This window comes from Amphibalanus amphitrite, unplaced genomic scaffold, assembly GCF_019059575.1.
Source record: "Amphibalanus amphitrite isolate SeventyFive unplaced genomic scaffold, NRLGWU_Aamphi_draft 000485F_arrow, whole genome shotgun sequence".
Lineage (NCBI taxonomy): Eukaryota > Metazoa > Arthropoda > Thecostraca > Balanomorpha > Balanidae > Amphibalanus > Amphibalanus amphitrite.
This window is the reverse complement of record NW_024881979.1, coordinates 158,796-182,720: the sequence shown is the minus strand read 5'-3', so window position 1 is coordinate 182,720 and position 23,925 is coordinate 158,796.

The window sequence follows — 23,925 nt, the reverse complement described above, 5'->3', positions numbered from 1 at the left end:
AGTTCAAAAAAGGATTTCATGCGGAGAATGTCATTGTTTTGTCATATAAGTTTCTCAAATATACTTCATCAGAAAAATGCCTACTTCATTAAATTTATATCGATTTTTTAGCCTACCAATCCTACCAGAGGCCAGAGCACTCGAAATCAATAACCGACGACCAATGACGGGCAGACTTATATGTGCTTAAAAAAAAATGCTGCTGATGCGGGACGAAGCAAAAACATCTGTAACTACAAAAGAACTAGAACGGAAATAGAACGAATATTAGCAGAACATACATTTAGCAAAGAGAAGAACTACGAGTGATGCAATGGGGATGGAATGGGGGCGAAGCAGGTACGCAACGCGAGAGAAACAAAGGTAGGAGGACAGAAATAGCACTGTGTCGCCCTTTGGGGCGGAAATGACCGCCACATTGCGGCCCACTCCCGGTCGGAGTCGGTGTGCCGTGGAGGTGTGCCAGACCAATGTGCTGCTGTGATGGAATGGGGCGAAGAAGGGGACCGTGTGCTGTGACGGGATGGGACGGTGTGCTGTGACGGGATGGGGGCAGAACGGGACGGTGTGCTCTGATGGGATAGAGGAGGACCGGGCCGTTATGCTATGATGGGATAGGGTCGCAGTCCCGGCCGGTCAGGGGCCGGTGTGTCGTGATGGGGCGGAGGCGGTATGGTCCGGTCGGGACTGGTGCTATATGATGGGATAGGGTGCGCCAGCCCGGTCGGGGCCGGCGGCCGGCTATCTCCGGTCGGCGCGGCGCTGATGAGGCCCGGAGGCGGCCGCGCCGTCGGCCCGGTCCGGCTGCGATGGCGTGATGACGGCCATTTCTCAGCCGGCCGGCCCCCAGGGCACCGGTGGTGTCCGGCCGAGAGGTGATGAATCTGTTGGCCGAGAGCTATAGCGGCGCCCACCACCTGACCAAACGACCGACGCAATGCCGAGCGAGCGACCGACCGACCGACCGACCGCCGACCAGACGACCGACCGACCGACCGACCGCCGACCAGACGACCGACCGACCGACCAAAAGTCGTCTGGACGAATGAAGGGCCGACCGAATGAACGGACGACTGAATTCGACCGACCGACAGACCAGCCGACCCGGAGACCGATCGAATCACCGGTCGTCCCGACCGATTGACCAAAGGACCGATCGACCAGCCGACCGACAGACTAGTGCATGCATGCGTCAGTACAGAGCAACACGTCCGAAGCACAAACCCTTCTCACATAACGATCTCTGATTAAAACACAATTCTAACGAATCGTATTTGTCAATTTCAAACCGCCTGCGGTTATTCCGAGCGCACTATCAGTTGTAAGGGTTGACGGTTGAAACCATTTCAGTTATAGGAAGCCCTTTGAGTTTTACAAACAAATTTGATTTGAAGTACGATCGCTCCCAAAATTAGGCGATCCAATTTTCGCTCGGTGTGAGAACAATGTCTCTGAAGTAATTAAGCTTTCTGGTTTATTCCCCTCAGCTCTATTTATCTCTAAATCTTTCAGACGCAGCTGGTGCGGTGGCGTTACGTAAGTAAACGGCCATACTTCAGACGGGCAGTGACTCAAGAATTTGTACGGGGAGCAGCGGTATGAAATAGATCAGCTAAAAGCTGACAGTAACATCACCTTCCTATATACCAACATGACGCTCGTTTTTGGATATCATGACATGACAGAAACTTTGTTGTTAGCTCCCGACAACAGTGTTATTGCTCTGAGCTTAATTATAATTTGTCGAGTGTTGTCTTATGTATGGTTTCCCGGGTCAGAATTCAGATCATCCAACCAATAGGCACGCGTCCTAATATGGCTTGCTGTGACGATTCTTTCTAGGTATGTTCTAAAATATATGCGCGACTATCAGTTTAGGAATATGTAAATATGCACAGGGGCCTCTGTTATCAGTTATGCAATAAAAGCCAGGAAAACTATAAAACTGATGCTGAATAAAGGCAGTATCCGAATCATGCGATCTCCGTTATCTCCGTTATCAGTTATGCAAGAGAAGAAGTCAGGGAAACTATAAAACTGATGCAAAAGGAATTGAATACTGAAGCAGTGCTTTAGTGTGAAGATGACGATTCGATGTGTTGAGAAGCGAAAAATTAGAAAAGCTTTGAGTGGCTAAGAGCCAACAATGAAGAGCGAGCTCACTTAAAACAAAAATAAGTGGAATACTGATTGGATAAAGAACGAATTGATTGATCTAACGCTTTGACTACATATGTACCTATAAGCCATTCCAGTGGTGGTGAATGCCATAGAGATCTTACATATAGGATCTCTATGGTGAATGCCACATTTCCATTCATTGGCAGCACGACATGCAGTGGCAAAAAGGGCCTTTGATGCGAATTGGTATTTTATTTATTCGGATCGACATTCTCCTAGTTTCTTATTTATTGCAAAAGTCCGCAGTGTCATGAGAAGTGTCGCATTGTTACCTAAAGTGGTAACCACGGTGCTTGTTACGAAGTAAAATAGTATTTATTTTGATTTTTCATAACTGCGCTTGTTACTAAAATTGTTATCAACATTAACTGATCCTTCCTCTGCAGCTTGCTAACATTTGGTATGAAAGCCGTCCAATAAGATACGTTCTAATTTGCTCTGGATCTATTAGTGAACTCGTCTTTAGCCTCCGGCCGTGTCAGGCGCAGATGTCGAAGCTGCAGAGACGTTAATCACGGTGTACGACCTTTACGTCAGTCCCGGCCGGCTCCTATCTGATTCTGTGTCGCCGTATTTGGACGTCACCGCCACCGTCATACGCCGCGCCGAGTCGGCCGGCCGGCCGAATGGCACGGCGGCGACTCCCATTGATGCGGGGCCGATACGGCCGCCGGCAGGCCCGACTAAGACGCCGCTTTCACGCCGGAATTCTATCTGGGATCGGGCCGTCGGTTTATTACGGGCGCTTCGCTGATTCCGGTGACTGGCTCGCCGTATTTCGACGGCCGTCCCGGCGAGCGGCGCTGGCGGGCTGTCTCCGGACCGCCAGTCACCGCCCAGGCCGCTCGTCTGCGCAAGCCCGCCAGTCGGCAGGGCATCGCCAGATCAGCCGGCAATCGAATTGTGATCTTGATGGATTGGCCGCGATGTGTCGCGCCGCGCTGATCCCGACGTATATTGCCGGCAGTTTGGCGTAAGTTGCTGCAAAGTGGTTGTTTTGGTCGCGGTGGGATGCTTTTTTCAGGAAGACGGTGAGCTGGTGTCACGATATAGACAGTACAGACAACATAACGCATAAAGACATGGACGATGTTATGATGCTTATAGCATCATCATAAGCCTCTCGCAAATGCGCATGTTACGTGAAGCGAAAATGATAAATTTTCCTGAAAACATTGATTTCTGCAATAGACTAAAGATTTGGCTCTCAGACGCCGAACAGCTTTCAGCTCATGCATGCATGCAAAAGGAAGAACACGTCTTGTAACCTCGCTTTCTGTTAAGTCATACCGGTTCTCGGCATTTAACACATGCTTTCCTGTGAGCAGCATGTTCAGAGTGCATTTCCCTACTGTAGGCTATTAGTCGTTTTCTTCGCTGTTAGCTGTAGTCGGACGGTGTTACTACTAAGGCGCCCTTTTCATAACGGCTCTTTACCTACGCCGGGCGCTGTAAGTCATTCCCCTATCGACCAACAAAGAAACGGTCACTGGCCACTCTTTGCAGTTCGAATGAGCCTCTGTAGACGACCTTGCATGGCACGTGGAATGCTAGTGCTGATGTACATAGCGTTCGTACATTCTTCAAGAATCCCTGTTATGAAGTAGGAATGAAGTAACGAGAATGATATTTCTCTTCCAAGTGCACACCTGAGGCTTAGCATGTAATGAGTTTATCGGCATCGGAGTTCATATAATGTACATGATGCTATGCAGCCGTATCTACTTTAAATGTGCTTCCAAATCATCAATAGCTCGTCGTACCTAATTGTATCGAGGTACCTTTCTGTGTTTCTGCCTGTATCTGTTCCTGTATCTTGTATCTCGAGGTATCTGAACTGAATGCTTCCTGCAGCTGGCATTGCAGAATGCAGTGTGTTTGACATTAATTTTCTATATATGCGAATTGCTCGTGGCCACAGAAATATTAACTCGCGCCCAGATGGGGTCTGCCGAGCAGCGCGGTCTGATGGGGGGGGGGCATTTTGGCCCCCCTCAGATCTCGAGAACCACGCAACATAGCGACAAGCGGTAAACGGTGTTGGATAGCCCCAACGGGGAACTACCTTGTGACCCAATTTCATTGACCTCGGTCAAACCGATGACGTCACAGGTCAGGTCAAAGGTAGATTTTCACCGTTTACAGGCATTTCAAGAAATGCGTTGTAAAATCGAGTAAAATGCATTTCATTGAAAATCATCGATGGGGAAATGATCTTCAAACACATATTTTGCTATTTGAGGTCACTGATACCAGGTCAGGTCACAGAGGTCAGGTCACTGGGGGGTCACAATATGAAAGTGTCGTGTGATACATGTTTTATGGTCCATTTTACATGACAAATGCGATTATGTGGGTCAGACAGACTTTAGGGCCAGCTTAGGTCACGTTTTGGTCAAGGTCAGGTCAAGGTCAGGTCAAGGTCAGGTCAAGGTCAGGTCAAATTAGGTCAAATTTCAAAGTTGATATTTTTGCATAAAATGGGTATCGATTCGATGCAGCTTGTCACGGGGAGTTCAATGGTGGTCTCCGTTTTGCGCTACGAGGTCTAGAATTGCTAAAAATTGAGTTCAAAAATTTGACGTCATCAATTTTTAACAGTTTTTTTCGCTATAACTTGGCCAAAAAAAGAGGCATCGATCTAAAATTTATTATGTTTATCGAAGAGCGCAGGGACTATCACATATATTCCGGTTTTTTCGAAATTCGAAAATTTTTTGGAAATTTTTTGAGTTTTTCTAAAAAAAAATCAATTTTTTTGATTTTTGGAGGTCAAAATCCCAAAATTTCGAAAATCCGAGATAGCAGTTTTGTAGCGCCGTCTTTTCTCTACACAACCACATAAAGAACTTAAAAATCGCTTGTTAACTGTAGGATTGGTGAGCGTTTCAAGATGTCATGTTTTTTGCTCATTTTTACTCGAACATGACCTCAGTTTGACCTCAATAACTCCTGACCTTAGGTGACCTGTGACTTGAAATTTTGTGTGAAGGTGTCAAATTGATGCCCGGTAAGGTACCCAAAATTTGGCGCAGCGCCGCCCGTTTTTGCGCTATTTAAGAGAAACCACAGGGGGGGGGGGGGCAAAATGGCCCCCCATCAGGGCGCGGGTTAAGAATTGCATCCAATTGCTTTATTACCTAAATATCTCATTATCACCTTTGACTATTCGCGCCATACGCTCCGTCACCGATTTCGCAGCAAATATACAGTTACACCCTTCTTTTCGTCCAGTACTTTAAGCACCGTGACACCATTTCTAGAGATGACTAGCAGTCGGCCCTAGCAGCGGTCCCACTTCTTCTCCAAATCACTAGCTCCCATATATTCGATAACTGATGCGTATTTTCGGTTGTGGTTGAGACATGAGCCATACCAGTGGCACGGTCATGAAAACGGGCCTAATAAAAAACTATCAAGCTAAATATTTTGCAAAACTCGCAGCGATATTTGACAATTCTCGTTTCCAGATGACTCTGACCTACACCCACCTGTCCCGCGGTGGGCTGAGAGAAGATAAATATGCCTTATCGAGTACCGCTCTGGGGCTGTTCCAGTCCGAGCCATAGCAACCAACCTCACTGAAAATTTTACAGCATGTCAAGCGAAGCTTTTAAACGGATTGAGTACTCAATAATTAAGCAAACTGCTCACTTCAGGACTTATAATGGATAAGCTTCCACTTAAAACATTGGTCATGCCTAGCACATTGCGTAAGTTGTATAGTTAGCCATGCATTTGCGAGCGTGCATGGGTGTAGGTCATCAGACAAGTCCCCTCCTTGGGAGGCACTGCAGACCGCAGGCGATACACCTGTCGAGTTTGGATGCCTAACTGACCATGCTGTCTTATGCGTATACCGCTCACCAGCCCGACGAGTTCCTATGACGAATAAAATGCTGTCTATGTGAAAGCGCACCCATGGCGCAAACAATGTGAAGCTTTTTTTCCTTTTCGTCTAAAATGACTCATTTTGAGCGTTGAATTTAAACAGCCAACAGGCTAAACACATGCCTATCCAAGTTGACGCTCAACTCGTGACATTCGCCACTTAGCGGTCCAATGTTATAATCAGGCGGCACTCAATATGGGGCCGACAAGCGGGCCGATCGCGCTGCCTATGGGGGCTGGTCAGGAAAGCTCGAGTTTCCGAGGTCGCCGGCGGCTGTCGTAATAGCTCCAGTCAGCCACAATCGCACCCGGACACGAAACTATCAGACAGACCGCTGCCGGAATTCGTCGCTCAGACACCCCACCCCGTGAGCCGTGATTGGGCCAATAAATAGTGGGTTGTTAGCAGAGCTGACCTGTGCCTAAGTTGTAGAGTTTTAAGTGATTCATTTTACAGCAAATTGAGATTCTCAGCATCATTGATTATACAACTGAATTCCTGACTTTGACCTATTTGTTTGGCCTACTATATTGCAAGAACCGGTTGCGAAACCAGCAGCATGTTCAACAACATGCAGTTTTACTGTAAAGTCTACGCCCGTATAGTATGTTGCCTTTAGGCGGGGCATGCACCAACGTGTCCCATGAACTTGCTATATGAGTATGAAGAAATATATGTTTCTTGTCAAGCGTCGTTATGTCTAAACTCTAACATCCTAGAAACGTATGAAGGGATACATGATGTGGCCACCACGCCCACAGTCTACTCCAATCGGTTAGTGCTTATGCAAATCTACACGGACGTTCTGAAGGAGAGCTCTGAAGGAGCATGTGGGAGATTTTGTCGTAAATGGAAGCAACTGCCGAGTAATACTTTTTTATATTAAGCACTCTCCATTCGGTGTCAGTCAACTATCCCTCGTTTCGTTACCTGACGCACAAATGTTTTCAAGCCCTATTCATTTCGATGTGTACATAATGTCTCGTGGACCATCAATTAACCCGCGCCCCACTGGGGGGGGGGGGCTATTCATAGCCCCCCTTCCCGTTTTTCTGCAATAACTTCCAAACCACTTGACGTATCGACGCCAAACTTTCAGTACCTTTGGCTGCATCAATTTGACACCTTGTGTCAAAATTTGAACGTCGTAGCTACCATAGGTCGGCTGGAAATGACGTCAGAGTGACGTCATGTTCGGCCGATTTCGACGCAAAACATTGAATCACGGCAATCGCTCCCAAGAGCTCAGTTTTTAAGCTAGATCCAATTTCTTTGCATGAAAGGACTCAAAATTGAATGCGCTATCAAACTGCTATCTCGGATGTTCAAAATTTTGAAAATTTTGAAAATTTCTCTATAATAATATCAAAATTTATATTTTTATATTTTTTTTCAAAAAGTTTTTGACTTTTCGAAAAAACGGAATATATGTGACAGAACGCATGCTTATGACTAACTCTAGCAAGTTTTAGCTAAATATCTTCAAAAATGGCCACGTTATACGCATTATTGCAAAAAATCACAATTATTAATTTTTCAAATCAATTTTTCAGTACGTATTTGACATCGTACACCAATATAAAAGCACCATTGTGTTCCTGAGCTCAAACTGCATCCAATAGACACCTTTTTTGTTGAAAAATTTCAACTTCAAAAGTTGACCTTTTTGACCTGAAAGTGACCTGACCTAAGCTAAATTCGACTCAAAATGACCTCGAATGACACAGACGACATCAAATTCGAAATCCATGGCCTAAATGAACCATAAAACATGTGTCACGTGACCGACGCATGATATAATATTTCCGTGACCTGTGATGACCTGACCCTGACCTGAAAATCAAAGTACAAGTTTGGTACCCTCAAGGTATCTGGAGCATCAATTCACGAGTGTGTAAACCAAAAATGAGTCTGATCTGACTTGTAAGAGGCGGCCAGAGCCCAAAATGTGAACAAGCCAAAATGCTAATAATTTTTACTTTGACCTGAACTGTGACGTCATCGGTGACCTCGAGGTCAATGAAATTAGGTTTCGCTCGACAGTTTTTCCGGGGCTATCAGACGCCATTTGAATTGTGACGATCGGCCCAGTAGTTTCGGAGTTAGGAGGGGAGGGGCTATGGAGAGCCCCCCCCCCCCCCCCCCGGTAGGGCGTGTTATACGCAGACCCGAGTGGGGCGCGGGTTAAGAACGAAAACATTTTTTCCATCTAAATTTTCTCACTGTTTCCATTCACCTTAACCCTCGCCGGCACAGGCCATTTTGAGTCCTTCGACGGCACAAGGGGGGGGGGGTTGGTACGACCCCCCCCCCCCTCGCGTTTGGCCCCTGATCGAGCTAGAGCTTCGCGGAAAAAACGAGCGTGTTGCCCGTCACGAGAGGAAGCCGATGATACCCAATTTTAGGGTCCTAGGTGATCGGGTGACCTTCCAGGTCAGGTCAATGACCCGAAAACCGGGAAAATCGGGACCTGTTAGAAAGTCGTAAAGTGTGGCTGCTACTCGTATGTGGTTTTCCGGGGTGCTGATCACGAATATCGTGTTAGTTTTGACCATAGATGATGTCTTTAAGCATTTAGACCAGGTCGGGTCAGGTCAGGTCAGGTCAACCGGTAGGGGTTGTGACGGGTATTCGTAATACGCGTCAACCGCCTCGGACAGCTTCGTAACATGTTACGAAGGCACCAAAACTACTTCGTAAATGTTCAAATGGTTGATAATTCGAATTCAGCTCCAAAAACTAGCCTAGAAACATGTAAAACTCGAAAAAGTGAACCGAGGTCACCCGAGGTCACCAAAGGTCAATGACCTGACCTGACCTTCAGGTGACCTTGACACCCACCCTAATGCATGGGAGCAACATCAAATCACATGTTTGAACGTTTGAAACCACGAAAAGCTTGCAAACGCGCGGCTAATGCGAGCCGACATGCGCCGAACCGCGATTTCGGCCAAACATGGTCACAGAAAAGAGGTCACAGGTCAAAGGTCATTGGGGTCAGGGTCATGAAATTTTCAGGGTAGGTGTAAAATTGATCAATGCGAGGGTACTGAAAGTTTCGTCCCGATTGGCCGCTTTTTACGCGAGTTATTCGCGAAAAACCTTAGGGGGGGTTGCATCAACCCCTCCCCCCTGTGCCGGCGAGGGTTAAATGGTGAATTGCACATGATTTGTAGCCACATTCAATGCAATCGATGATTTTATATTTATTTTCAGATCTGTCGATCAGCCGATTGACCTGATGGTCTGCAGACACCAATTGATGAAAACTATCCCGGCTAATTACCGGAAAACACCCGGGTGGATCTGCCCGCATCCGATGACCATAAATCGCTCCAACCCACGGACGACCTGCGCAATGGGTCGCAGTCGCCGTCGACCCGCCGTCGACAGTGACGAGTGTGCGAATCACCGCGGGTCGACCGCGCGTGTCGACGACGACGCGTGCCGTGCGCGGTGAGTCGCACATTCAGCTACGACTGGCGCGCGGACCGGACGTCGGACTGGGATGTCAGCGCCACCCCCGACCGGCGGTGACATGACATGGACGGTGGGGGGGGGGGGGGGTTGCTGCTGGTGCGATGGGTGGTGTGGGTATTTGAGCTGTGCGCAGGCCTGGTTACAGAGGCTGACGCATTTTTTGTTCAGGCTGTATCCTTCCCATTTTTTTGCAAGTTTAATTTTTATTGGTAGTTGTATAAAACCTAAAAAGCATAGGTATTCGATATAATGTATAATTCTGCGTTCTCTTACCCTCATGGACAGTGCGTACTCTTACCCTCCATACAATTCGCGCACAAAACAACCCCGAAACATTGTGCAAAACTTCACAAACAGAATATTGCACTGCACAGTATTTCCCCAGAAAACCTCTCAAGTTTCCCACAGTAATCACAAAAATGTACCTTATCTCAACTGCCAAGTATCAAAATTATTGTACCATACCATAATAATATCATAACGCTCCAAAATAATATTCATCGCCTTAAACTCAACAGCGTCGCCGCACAACGCCCACGTTCCGTTGGTGACAAACACGCACTGGCGGCTTCATGTCACTTCATGAACTCGACAAACCCGCGTTGCTAGGCAACCGAAACAGCTGATGCGTACTCTTATCGCCCGCGTCCTCTTACCCGCCCTTACCCTACATTATCTTCGCAATCATATTTTCACAATGCCTAAGAAAAATCCCGCTGGCCGTTGCAACATACCATATAAATCAGAAATAGGCAATTGAACTATTATAGACAATTGAAGTTCCCGTAAAAGCCAAGTTCGGGTTACCTTTTTAAGTGGCAAAAGGTGTTTCAATTGGGAAAAACTCCTCCAACCGTCCGAAAATTGAATAAGTGGACACATAAGCGCCTTCATGGCGAAGTGCCCCTGAGAGTCTCGACATCACTTTGCTGGGCTCAGCGCGACTCAGCACAATGATTTATTCATTAGGCCCCGGAAAGAGGCGAACTTGACATTGATGTCATCTGAAGTTCCACACACTCGAACCGTCGATAACAACACGCGCTATGCAAATGCCGTTCATGGAAATGATAAACGACTTCGTTCAAATGTGCCCACAAGTGCACTTACGATCTTAAGCACGAACTTGAAATGAATAATGCGCATGCACTCGCAGAACATATGATATATTTTTGTCGCGTCGACCGGTGAATATCTAAGCGCGCTGTCCGGTCGGCCGGGCCGCAGAGCGGGGCGAGTCGTGACCTCATCTTGTGACACGGCTGCCGGCCAGTGTCGCCGATCCCCAGCGGCAGCTCTAATCGTGTTAAGTCGCCAGTTCGAAACGATCCCTAATTTCCCCGAGGAAATAACGCGTGCCTTACGGGAGGCGCGCTAATGGCGAATGTGTCGAGAAAATGCGACCGGCCGTCAGAAGCGGCGCCATTGTAATTGCTAAAGTGCTGCAGGATGCCGGTTCTGGTCTAGATATGATGGGTTTCAAAGCTGATACATTCAACAGCAGGTATCATTGTTCGCTGGTAGCTTTTGCAGTCGTTTGGCTTCCTCACCTTTGTTATAAATGCAAATGAGACACAATGGTGGGAACAAAATGAAAGCTTGCGAGTAAGGGCAGGACTTGCATGCATCGCGTAGGGACTTTACTTTATGCTGCGAGTAGAAAATTATGTGTTTTAAGCACTTGAACCTACGACTCATAACTTGAAGCACTGAGGACGAGCCAAAATAGGTCACTTGAGCTAGGCTAAATTCCTCTCATTTCTGAATCACAGTCCTTCATAACTGTTTATTGTGCCTATTAGATTATACCTAAAGGTTTTCTGGAAACGATTACCGCCTTGAAACCAAATAAGAAAGCTTGTAAGCTTGTTAAAAAATCATTGTTTGAGGATCAATTAGGTACATTTATGCATGACAAAACTTGACTTAAGAAAAGAAAACTAAGTAGCTTTCCGAAGAATCGTGAACCATAGGCGAGCTTAAAGGTAGTGTGCCAGCTTTCCTGGACCGTATGGAGTTAATGGCCCAGATAAGGAGAACCGGATTTTTAGAACTTATCCATACCTTCAAAACTCATGGAAACGTCTTAAATTCTTCAAATTTTGAGTACCCCAGTGCGAAATTCGCCCCGACGGGTTGTCGGTCGTACCCCAACCACATTTCACACCACTATGAACAATAAATGCACACACTGAAATCGCTATTACCGATATGCTCATCCAATCAAGTTTCGATAAACCCGTTCATCAGCATCTCCTGCGGTTTCGAACACGCCTGTTAGGTGGTGCGGTAGACCGCGCCCAAAGCCAGGGCCCCGGTAACGTGAGGTAGCCGAGTCGGGGCAGCGTGCGCTGACCCAAGCCGGGGCCGCGCGTCCTCCCGGTGTCATGTGATAGCCCGGGGCTGCCCGCGGGGATGCGGTAGACCGCGCCCGAAGCTGCGGCCCTGGCTTGGGTCAGCGCACGCTGCCCCGACTCGGCTACCTCACGTTACCGGGGCCCTGGCTTTGGGCGCGGCTTCTGCTCATACTTTGTGGTGCGGTGGTGGTGCGTCGGGCCGCGCGCTCTGACTTCGGCCAAGAAAAATGCGTCAGCTGATCATTGTCATTTCTGCCACTTGCGTGTGGTGAAATGGGGTCATAACTTAAGAGACGGCTTTTTCATATCAATTATTTTACATAAAATCATATTTCAAACCATAAATAATGTTCGACAGCCAAATAAAAGAAACAATACCCATACAGGCTTACAGTTTACGGCTCGACATTGTGTTGTCTACGATTAGACAGCTGATAACTCATTCCCGTACGTCGTATCGTAACTCGTAACTCTATAATGACCTTTGCTTATTGTCACATGTGCGCCGCATTCGCGATTGTTGCCGACGCCTGTTTGCAGGCCAGCCCACTACAGTTGTTATACATATCGAAAAACCGATAAACTTTTAGGCGAAAAAGGCACTATTCCAGGCCCATTTTTGATTTTTTTTTGCGATATTAGGTAAAAACAGAAGGTTCTTATCCTAGGAAAAATAAAATGGGAAATCTTTCAAAGGTGGCACACTACCTTTAATCTCGGTCTCCAGTTTTCAACTTCCAGCTCAGTCTGCGAGATCGGGTCAATTTCTGGCCGAGCCTGCCCCTCCCCTGACCCCACCCAGACCCAGTGAGACTGCGAGTGACACCGTTCGCCGTGCCGCAACGCCACTCTGCGTTTAATTCGATCCCACACCGGCTCACGTAGGCTCGCTGAGACACTGGCACCTGATACGTGCTGAAGTGTCGTGGGAGGTATCAGATAACGATCAGAGAGCCACTCTGAGAACGCGACACGGAGTGGCTGATGCAATCTATGACAGGAATGATGAGGAACTAAGCGTAAAAGGTAACAGAGCCAATCGAAATTCAGACAAGCTGGAAGTACGAAGAAGTATTTGTAGGAGAACTGTTGGAAATGTAGAACTGTAGGTACTATTGACGTCTTCCACAGCAGCTCACACGTCTGCTTCTTTAGAGATGAGTCCAGAGAGTCGCATCACAGTGTGTCGCAGCAAATACCTCAGGGCAAAACCGGATATAATGATCATCTTCCAACTATCAACAGTATACTTACACCCACGGACGGGGTACTTCTCCAGAGTCGCCCTAGGATTGCACAGAGGGAGTGCCTCCTCATCACATATACGCCTCAATGATGATTGAAGATCAGTGGAGACGCTTCAAACGGTCAGCTAGCTAGCGCATGTGTAAATTGAACTTTCCGGGTTCATGGAGAACATATCACCGGCAATGCACTGACATTTGTGCTTGATGCATCGTTATCTATCTGATGTGCTTGTCGGTGGCTCGACAATATCACATTTCTGAGATCGTTTGATTGGGCAGGCAGCTTTTCGCAGAAGAACATTACCGCGAGCTCGTTAGCGCAAAGAGATGAAATTGCATCTCGTCGTTCGAGGCGATTGTGCCTGAATTACAGACATCTTAAATGCATATGCAAGTACACACAATTATATTCTATATATTTTTTACCTTTTCATATATAAATTTCATACAAAATAATGCAAAATACACACGCATGCCTATGACCGTATACATTATCCATTGTTATTCAGTGGCATTGCACAATATTTCTCAAAAATATACTTAGTGAATCGAATACATATTTGCCTCATTTGAATTCTCTACTTATATGATTATATGCCAACAAGGAGATCTTAACTTATTGGCTTCAATTAATCTGTGGTAGGATTTAGGAACACCATCAATCCAAAACATGAAATGTGCAAAGAAAATGACAATAAAATGTTCATGTAATGACGCTGGATAATGTAACTGCTTTGGCAATTCATCGATGTTAATGCATTTCAGGCCTCTATGCTTGTGTTTAAGCACCTATTATCATAATGCATACAAGAGTCCTGAAAACCAACTTAAGCAGTAAGCACACACAGGCCAACCCGTGCACAACTCCTTGCTGATAAAGTAGAATGTCAAAATACCTCTCTATTTATGATAATTTGGCCAACGCCAAATGCAGAATGCGTTACCCAAAAGGACTTTTATGTATTCAAAGCGACATAAGCCACAACTTTCGTCTCCGTTTTGTATTTTGTGTTTTATTCCTATATATTTGCACACTGATGAAGTAATATCGAAAACGGTTTGTGCAATATATGTGTTCACATTATCGCTTTACACATATATTTATATAGTTTTTTTTTACACGATACTCAACCCTCGCCGGCACAGGCCGTTTTGCGCCCTTCGACGGCACAAGGGGGGGGGGGGGTTGGTACGACCCCCCTCGCGTTTGGCCCCTGATCGAGCTAGAGCTTCGCAGAAAAAACGACCGTGTTGCCCGTCAAGAGAGGAAGCCAATGATACCCAATTTTAAGGTCCTAGGTCATCGGGTGACCTTCCAGGTCAGGTCAATGACCCGAAAACCGGGAAAATCGGGACCTGTTAGAAAGTCGTAAAGTGTGGCTGCTATGTGGTTTTCCGGGGTGCTGATCACGAATATCGTGTTATTTTTTATCAGAGATGATGTCTTGAAGCATTTAGACCAGGTCGGGTCAGGTCAGGTCAGGTCAACCGGTGGGGGTCGTGACGGGTATTCGTAATACGTGTCAACCGCCTCTGACACCTTCGTAACATGTTACGAAGGCACCAAAACTACTTCGTAAATGTTCAAATGGTTGCTAAATTCGAAATCAGCTCAAAAAACTAGCCTAGAAACATGTAAAACTCGAAAAAATAAACCGAGGTCACCAAAGGTCAATGACCTGACCTGACCTTCAGGTGACCTTGAAACCCACCCTAATGTATGGGAGCAACATCAAATCACATGTTTGAACGTTTGAAACCACGAAAAGCTTGCAAACGCGCGGCTAATGCGAGCCGACATACGCCGAATCGCGATTCCGGCCAAACATGGTCTCGGAAAAGAGGTCACATCACAGGTCAAAGGTCATTTGGGTCAGGGTCATGAAATTTTCAGGGTAGGTGTAAAATTGATCACTGCGAAGGTACTAAAAGTTTCGTCGCGATCGGTCGCTTTTTACGCGAGTTATTCGCGAAAAACCTTAGGGGGGTTGCATCAACCCCCCCATGTGCCGGCGAGGGTTAACACGCGCCCTGGTGGGGTCTGTTTATAACGCGAGCTGGTGGGGGGGGGGCTATTTTTTGCCCCCCTCGTATCTCCGAAACTACTGGACGGATCCACAAAATTCAAACGGCGTTCGAAAGGTCTGTCAAATTCGTCGAGGAAAACCAAATTTCATTGACCTCGGGGTCACCGATGACGTCACAGGTCAGGTCAAAGATGAAATGTTTCACCGTTCACGGGTCTTCTAGGGAATGCGCTATAACATCGAGGAAAACGCATTTTGTCGAGAATCAGCGATAGGGCGTCAGTTGCCTAGTAGATATGTTGCTATTAGAGGTCACTGACAATACCAGGTGAGGTCACAGGTCAGGTCACCAATGGTCACAGGTCAGGTCACATGAGCCCAACTTTACTAAGGTTGTGTGATGCATGTTTTATGGCCAATTTTTCATTTCCAACTCAATGGTGTTGGTTATAAGACTATCAGCTACGGCTTAGGTCACTTTCTGGTGAAGTTCAGGTCAAGGTCAGGTCAAGGTCGGGCCAAAAAAGGTCAAATTTTTAAGTTGATAGTTTTGCATAAAATGGGTATTGATTCGATGCAGCTCGTCACGGGGAGTCTAATGGTGGTCTTTGTTTTGCGCTACGGGGTCTAGAATGGCTAAAAATTGAGTTTGAAAATTTGACGTCATCAATTTTGAACAGTTTTTTCGCTATAACTTCGCCAAAAAAAGAGGTATCAATCTGAAATTTGGTATGTGGATGGAAGGCGGTAAGGACTATCACATATATTCCGGTTTTTGCGAAATTCAAAAAACTTTTTGGATTTTTTGATTATTATATCCAACAAATTAATTTTTTGATTTTTGGGGGTCAAAACCCAAAAAATTCAAAAATCCGAGATAGCAGTTTTGTAGCCCTGTTAATTCTACAGCTTTTATGTCAAAAACATTTTTCGGTATCTCTAAAACTGTAGGCCTGACAGCTCTTCCCGTGAAACCCTTTTTTGGGTCGTAAACGGCAGAACATGACGTCACTCTGACGTCATTTCCGGCCAACCTATCATAGCCTTTGGAAAAATTTTTGGTCACAATGTGTAAAATTGATGTCCGGGAGGGTACTGAAAGTTTGGTGACGATCGGCGCAGCGGTTCTGGAGATATATAGAAAAGTCTGGAGGGGGGGGGGCAAAAAATAGCCCCCCCCCCACCAGGTCGCGGGTTAAGTGCTGAAAATGTTGTGATGAGAAAGACTACAGCATAGCGCTGCTAGAGCAAGAAAAAGGAAGAAAAAAAAATGCCAATCAGTATTCTAAATGAATATATTGTTTGAGTGCAACTGATAATTTTGGTTGGTATTCTTTTTGTGTCTGAAGTTGGTAAGCAAGCTTTGAAAATGCCCAGTGTTAAATGTTAACGAATACAATTATGTATAAGGCCGATTTACATTAACACATTCATAAATATGTACGCTGAAGATGCCCTGTTGAGTGTGGGTACTGAGCTTGTACTCGGGTTGTTTCGGGTCACCTAACACCTTGGTCATAAATGGTCAAGGACATTTCAAAGCTTGTATAGGTGATGTGACTCATGTTTTATGGTTTATTTTGGACATGGAAATCGAAAATTTCATCGTCTGCAGACGCTGCAGTCTTCAGACGGCACATGTGCCGTCTGAAGACACTGACAGCGTTTATAGGAATGTTATAGGGAATTTTAACTTTATAGGAATGTTATTGGAATGCATCTAGGAATGTCAGCAACAGGTAAAAAGGTCAAATTTTGAACATGAAATTATTAAAAAGGCGTCTATCAGATGCAGTTTATGTTCAGGAACACAAAAGTGCTATTTGTTTTGGTTTGTATGATATCAAAACGTATTGAAAATTTAATTTGCCTTATTGATTATGATGAATCATTAATTAGGGCACAATGTAAAAGCGGAAACTTTGCCATTTTCGAAGACATCGGACTTCATTGAGTAACTAATTGATTGTTACGTTGTTTCTCACATAAGTTCCGTTTATTTTAGGAAAAGTAACAAAAAATATTGAAATAATTTTCATTTTTCCGACTTCATAGCGTAATTTCTCAACTATTCAATTAATGAATTCCGAGAAAGTAGACTGATAACCTATATTCTGCGTCGCCTCATGCAAAGACATTTGTGCTATATTAACCCTCGCCCTGGCAGGGGGGGGGGCGATGCGACCCCCCCTAAGGGTTTTCGAAGATAGCGTAAAAACGGCGGCGCGCAGCGCCGCCAAATTTGGCACCGCCTATGGGGCAGCCTTTTTACATAAGACGTGAAAATTTCAGGTCCGGGTGACTTTGGGTCAGGTCATCACCAGGTCAGAAAAACCGGTACAAGGTCATGGTCAAATTTCAATTTTCTTTTTGCACCTGTCCAACTCACAGTTGTTCACTGATTTCCTTCAAACTTTCAGGATGTGCTAAGTTCACCGAGTTGTATAGCATATTGTTCGGGTTTTTTGAGGTCTCTGACCTGAGGTCAGTTAGAGGTCATTATGTCGTAATGTTAAGCCTATGGGGAAAATACTAAATTAGGAAAATACTGGAGATATCCGCTTCGTTCTATCACTTTTGTGCTTTGAAACCACAGTACTTAACAGCAGGTCACTTGGTGCTTCTTTGTTTGGTGTACTTATCCATGGGTCAGGTCAAATGAGGTCAACTGAGGTCAAATGACGTTTTTGCCAATAACTTGGCACATAATGACGCTAGAGCTTAAAAATGGTATCATTGTGTTCCTGGTGATCAGCCAAATCGAATGATATGCGACATGATGCAATTTGGTTAACTTGAACTTAATGAAATAATTAAAGTTTACTTAATAATTAAGAAAAACTTTAAGTACACTTAAGCAATCTAAAAATTATCTCATTCGACACGCCTTGACGTGCTGAGTTCACTGGCGCTTTTCCTTTTGCTCTATCTTAATTAGATCAAAAGTTAAAAGCGAAAAACTTTTGACCTGTTTTTAGCGAAATTTTTACATTTATACCCCCCAAACCCCCCTAAATATTGACCTAGAGCAACCAAATTTGCACAGGGGCGAGAACTCCAAAGGGCCCACCTACCTACCAATTTTGGTGTTTCTAGGTGCCATAGGAGCCAATCGCGAGGGGGGTCGCATCGACCCCCCCCCCCTGCCAGGACGTGTTATGAAAAATGCCCTGCCAGGGCGGCATATTTACGTCTGGACAACGAGTTGCGTTGGAGAGGCCGGAAATAGTGGCGATTTCAGGACCGCAATAATGGACCGTCATTGGAATGATTCTTTTTTTAAACGTGCACTGTTTTTAGCCGAAAGTTAGCTCTTACTACAAAATATTTTGTAATTTGATTTTGGCCGAGAATGAATACCATCAGCGCTAAGTTTTACTATCATTGTATTTTGCCCAGAAGCATATAGTGCTGTTTTATTGCAGTTTTTGCGCGTTTGTTACAAAATGTGAAGCGAACCTGCAAAAAAGTGTATAATCGCAAAATATCATATTGACGGTATATAGGGCCTTGATATTGACCTCAAGTTCATCCGTTCCTTCCATAATTGACAAGACGGATTTATCCATTTCAATTTTATCTTGGGTCAGAGGTGTCCGTGTGATCAGTGCCAACTGCCAGAGGTTAACTTGAAGGGAAGCTATGATAATTGCTCTTGTCCATCATGTCCCTCCACTAAGAAGTTATTAAATATTTTGCTTCGTGTACCAAGACGAGAGAGAAGTGGGAACTATTTTCTTTGTGCCTTCATGTCGAATCGAAGATGGATCATTAAATTTTCAAGGCGTTGATCAACCAAGCATTAAGTCTTTCTCGTACATAAGCAGTGGCTAAGAAAAAAAAGTTAATCATACCTGAAGTTCAGTCATCTTACTTCAACTCAAACTTTGCAGCAAGATCCCCAAGGACAGAGGATATTTTGCATACCCATCCTGTAAATCAAAGCATTTTTGTGCCTGCGAAGGCTTAAGTTATTTGTTGTGTGCTCGGAGTGAGGCTATGGGCATTTTGTTGTATGTTTATGCAGAGATTGAATATAACTGTGAACCTGTGATTGTTTCTATATTTACTACAGTCAAACAGCATATTCAAATAACATACTCACCTAGCTCATAGCTGTACCCCGCAGGATTTGTACTTATTGATGTCTCGAGCATGAACAAAGCACTATAAACTAGCTTAGCTATCATTTCCCATGTTTTTCTGAGCATATAACATGGCATACAGCAGTGCAGAGCAGCTTCAGAGAAGAAACACTTAAAATGCACAGACTCACACCAGCCACCCAATGAGCCAGTTCCTCATGATTTGGCTGTTACCCTGGATGCGGTTTGGCAAGGTGAGCTAACTGTTGTCAAGTTGAAGGTTAGCAGGTAAGATTGAGTTAAGGTGAGTGCCTAGTACCTTTAACTGGGTGCTAATGATGTGCAGGTCTTGGGTAAGTTGCAAATAAGTGTGATGATTGAGGTTATGGTCAGGTTAGTCAGGTATGAATTGATCAGGTCACATTTTTCATGGACACTTGGCAAAAAAAAAAAAACAAGCTAACATGACCAAATCTTAGCTAACCTAACTAAACCTACATAACTACTAAACTATAGGTACTGAGCACCTACCTACTTGTGCCTACATCTCATACCAAGTCAAAATAAAGTTCCTTTCTGGAAGATTACCCTCAGTACTTTTTATCCCAGCCCTGTGAGGAAAACTAATACTTCTAAGTTCTGAGTCCCTTCTGGCCATCCACAGAAAGAAATGCTGACAGCTTTGCTTGTGTATATTAGACCAATAATCACCATCACAAATTATTATGAACACATGATATGATCACATCGTTGCATGGATTGTCACGTTGACAATTGTACTTAAATCCTTTTTTCAAGAAATGCAAAGTAATGATGAACATCAAATTAAACATTAAGCCGATTTAGTGATCCAGGCTTTCTCCTCCAGTAGCAATAGAATGATCGCATGTTTCATTTGCCAGACACTGAGTACCTAATGCACATTAGGTACCATCTGCATAGTAATGTAAAAGCTGCCCGGGTTCGTTCATTCTAGATTTTTTCACTTGATAGTTAGCACTCTTTGATCTTGCTGCTGTAAGTTATATTTCAATATTCATACCAATACATCAATACACGTTCCTCAGCCAATATTTTCTGGCTTGATACTGTGCGTGCTCTTCAGTATTGATCTCCTGCAATAACTATTATAGCTTGTTTTCGGCCAATCTATATTATGATTTATAAGTCGTCCGTGCGTTCTCCATCCATCCATCCGTGTGTCATGTCTTATGTGTCTTATTGCGCCTGAAAGGCGCCGCGTATCGACGTGAAATTTGGCATGCCGAATCTGTGGGCGTGGGCGGCCTTTGTATTAAAATTTGGGCGTGATCGGGCCAGGGGTGCGCCGTCAGCACGCGCTCGCGTGCGCCATAGGGTTAAAACGGGAAACGGTCAAATCGAAGATCGGGCGAAAACCGGCCTGCGGCGACCACTTCCCGGGCCCAAAACTCGGCGACAGATTGCCGTAGCGAGGTGGGGTTGCCACCACTGGATAGAGGAGAGATGGGCCTAGCGTATTGATATGGTTTCATAGTATAGCACGCGCCACGTGCAAGACAGCACCCCCGGTTGTGAAAAAATGACCGATTTCATGCATTGTGCGAAGAAAACCGATGCCGCTGGAAAACGGCTTGACGGAATGAAATCGGTGTTGTATCATTTTGCAGACAAATGTACGTGTAATAATTGGAAAGCAAATAAAAAGTGACGATCCGTACCATTTCTTGATAAAGAAAAATTAATTTGAAAATTTGATTTGCACGGAGCGCGATGTCCTTTACAACACCAAAACGTATTGAAAACGATGATCAATCGTTATGAAACCTACATATTCGGAAAGAGCATTCTTTTCTGACCAATATCCACCCAAAATATTATCGAAAAGTCAATAAACTTTTGTGAAAATGACTCAAGCATGCGACCGTGTTTTGATAACGTTACGCGTATTTTCCGACGAAATCGGATCGGTGGCTTCGGCAGGCAGGCCCAGGCAGGCCATTGAACCTTTGACAACAAACGGTAGCGGAAGGCACCTCTCGCCAGGGGAATTCGCCAGTAAATAAAATAAATTTATTTTTGCAATAACTCAGCCGCTACCGGGCCGATTGTGCTGAATTTTGGGACTGTCAACGGGCACATATCGAACGACACATTACCATATGTAGGGTGCTAAATGCTAATGCACGTGCACACCTGGGAAGGAGCAGTTTCCTATCTCAAGAACGGCTGGGCCAATTTCTCTCAAATCTGGTACACACTACAGAACCCGTAAAATCAATTGAATACCATACAGTTATCGCGCAAACATGGCCATCTAGTCTATATTATGAATTATAAGATGTCCGTGCGTGCGTGCGTAATCCGTCATGACTTATGTGTCTTATTGCGCCTGAAAGGCGCCGCGTAGCGACGTGAAATTTGGCATGCCAAATCTGTGGGCGTGGGCGGCCTTTGTATTAAAATTTGGGCGTGTTCGGACCAGGGGTGCACCGTCCGCACGCGCTCGCGTGCGCCATAGGGTTAACACGGGAAACGGTCAAATCGAAGATCGGGCGAAAACCGGCCTGCGGCGCCCACTTCCCGGGCCCAAAACTCGGTGACAGATTGCCGTAGCGAGGTGGGGTTTCCACCACTGGATAGAGGAGAGATGGGCCTAGCGTATTGATAGGGTTTCATAGTATAGCACGCGCCACGTGCAAGACAGCACCCCCGGTTGTGAAAAAATGACCGATTTCATGCATTGTGGGAAGAAAACCGATGCCGCTGGAAAACGGCTTGACGGAATGAAATCGGTGTTGTATCATTTTGCAGACAAATGTATGTGTAATCAGAGAATAGCAAACAAAAACTGATGATCCGTACCATTTCCTTAATAATGAAAGATTTATTTGAAAATTTGATTCGCGCGGAGCGCGATGTCCTTTACAACATCGAAACGTATTGAAAACGTTGATCAATCGCTATAAAACCTACATATTCGGAAAGAGCATTCTTTTCTGACCAATATCCACCCAAAATATTATCGAAAAGTCAATAAACTTGGGTGAAAATGACTCAAACATACGACCGTGTTTCGTTAACGTTACAGGTATTTTTCGACAAAATCCGATCGATGGCTTATGGCCGGCAGGCCATTCAAATTTTGTTAATAGCTTTCAAAGCATGGGCTGCAATGCACCGCCCGCAAAGGGGAATTCCAAACACTGAAAATAAGCGCCTACCAGTAAACAGCACATTATTGTACTAGGAATAACTCAGCTACTACTGGGCCGATTGCGCTGAAACTTGGACTGTGGGTGGAGGGGACAATAACCTGGCGATGCATCGTCATTTCTGACAGGTAGGGTGGATCGATTGCACGTGCGCACGTGAGGGGTCCGCTTCTACATCTCAAGAACGGCTGGGCCGATTTCGCTCAAATTTTGTTCACTGTTGGGGACAATTTAGAAAGGTGGCTGGCACAAGTCATCTGGAGTCTCAGCTAGCGCGTGCGCACGTGCAGTGGGCCAGTTTAATATCTCAAGAACGGCTGGGCCAATTGCGCTCAAACTTGGTACGTTACTTTAATCGAGTATGAGAAGGGTAACTATGTGTTATTAGTAAGGTAGGGTATGGTTGGGTTAGGGTAGGGTAGGGTAGGGTGGGTTTGAGTTCGATAAAGGCAAACCATGGGAAAGGCTCTAACAACCCGCAACCAGCACCAGCATACCATGCCGTACAAACAAATATCCAACTCCGACAAAATAAGACAAATAAAAATCAAAAGTTCCCACACCCAAACTAATGCCCCCTCAAACGCATCTATCAAAACGCACAGTTATAGCGCAAAACATGCCATCTAGTCTATATTATGAATTATAAGATGTCCGTGCGTGCGTGCGTGCGTGCGTGCCTGCGACTGTCATGCCTTATGTGTCTTAATGCGCCTGAAAGGCGCCGCGTATCGACGTGAAATTTGGCATGCCGAATCGGTGGGTTGATGTGACCTCTGTATTAAAATTTGGGACGGATTGGCCCAGGGGTGCGCCGTCAGCACGCGCTCGCGTGCGCCATAGGGTTAACACGGGAAACGGTCAAATCGACGATCGGGCGAAAACCGGCCTGCGGCGCCCGCTTCCCGGCTGTATAAGTCGGCAACGGGTGGGCGAAGCGAGAAGCGGTTTTCACTACTGGATAGAGGAGAGATGGAACTAGCGTATCGATATGGTTTCATAGCATAGCACGCGCCACGTGCAAGACAGCACCCCCGGTTGTAAAAAAATGACCGATTTCGTGCATTGTGGGAAGAAAACCGATACCGCTGGAAAACGGCTTGACGGAATGAAATCGGTGTTGTATCATTTTGCAGACAAATGTATGTGTAATCAGAGCATAGCAAACAAATACTGATGATCCGTACCATTTCCTTAATAATGGAAAATTAATTTGAAAATTTGATTCGCGCGGAGCGCGTTGTCCTTTACAACATCAAAACGTATTGAAAACGTTGATCACTGGCTATGAAACCTACATATTCGGAAAGAGCATTCTTTTCTGACCAATATCCACCCAAAACATTATCGAAAAGTCAATAAACTTTTGTGAAAATGACTCAAACATACGACCGTGTTTCGTTAACGTTACAGGTATTTTTCGACAAAATCCGATCGATGGCTTACGGCCGGCAGGCCATTC